This window comes from Sceloporus undulatus, chromosome 4 (genome assembly GCF_019175285.1).
Source record: "Sceloporus undulatus isolate JIND9_A2432 ecotype Alabama chromosome 4, SceUnd_v1.1, whole genome shotgun sequence".
NCBI classification, from domain to species: domain Eukaryota; kingdom Metazoa; phylum Chordata; class Lepidosauria; order Squamata; family Phrynosomatidae; genus Sceloporus; species Sceloporus undulatus.
Window position 1 is genome coordinate 249,260,726 of NC_056525.1, and position 1,013 is coordinate 249,261,738.

At 54.6% G+C, this 1,013-nt stretch overlaps 1 protein-coding gene across 2 annotated transcripts in view; it reads left to right on the top strand.

The window, feature by feature from the left end:
- Window positions 1-331: 331 nt before the first annotated feature.
- The window catches only part of LOC121928593 (protein EFR3 homolog A), a 68,092-nt gene continuing 67,410 nt past the window's right edge, over window positions 332-1,013 (top strand). For both annotated transcript variants that reach the window (XM_042463510.1, XM_042463511.1), the window contains exon 1: window positions 332-574. The gene's annotated coding sequence lies outside the window, so the exon portion shown is untranslated. The remainder of the gene's footprint in view (window positions 575-1,013) is intronic.

Below are 1,013 nucleotides of genomic sequence, written 5' to 3' on the forward strand. Positions count from 1 at the left end.
ATAGCTTCCTGAGGCACTAGCACTCTTGGGCCAGAGAGAGACCTTGTAAAATGGCCACAGCATTTAAAAAGGCCTCAAACTCCATCCTCTCCAAAAATTCCCAAACTCTTGGCCTTCTAGATTGTGGGGGGTTTTTGGACTTCAGCTCCCAGAATCCCTGGCCGTTGGCCACGCTGACTAGAGCTTCTGGGAGATGAAGTCTAAAATATAAAAAACTCAAGGAAGAAAGATGGAAGGAGTTGAGGGGGAAAACTACGACGCCCACAATGCACCGCGCGCCCCCTCCCGCCCCCTCCCCCTCGGAGTTTTCATAAACGGGCGGAAGGCGCCAAGATGGCGGCTCTTGCCGTGAGGAAGAGGCGGCTGAGGTGATTCTTGTGGCGGCGGGGCTGGAGGCCTCCGGAGGGGCTCCAAGGCGGTCTGGGGGCCCCGTGAGCACCCGAAATCGAAGCGGGAGAAGGCGGGAGAAAGACAGAGGGGCTCCCGGCTCGAATTCAGGGGATATCCGCGTCTTTTTAGATGAACAGTAAAACTCGCCCTGAAGCCTGAGAAAGCCAGAGGACCAGCCCCTCAGGTAAGGCTCGGCTCTGGGCACGGATGGCTTCCAAGTCCGCTCTTGCTTCTCTGGGGCTTCGCGGGGCGCAGAGCAGCGCAGAGGAAAAGGCGCTGCTCTTTGGAAGCTGCTGCCCGGAGTTCTGGGAGGGAGGGAGGGAGCCAGGAGGCGTCATGTTAAGAACATGAGGAGTCAGGGGCCAGGGATGGAAGATGGAGTAGAACCGTGATCAGACCAGCAAGGGATCCGCGGGGAATGGAGGGAGAGGGGAAGCGAATAACAACAACAACAACAATAATAAGAATAGATGATGATGATGATGATGATGATGATAGCGATAGCGATAGCCAGGGGGTGGCTGAAGAGTTTGGTGGGGAGATGGGATATAAATGTAATAATAATAATAAGAAGAAGGGGGTGGAGGGGAAAGTGGGATATAGATGAAATCATCATCATCATC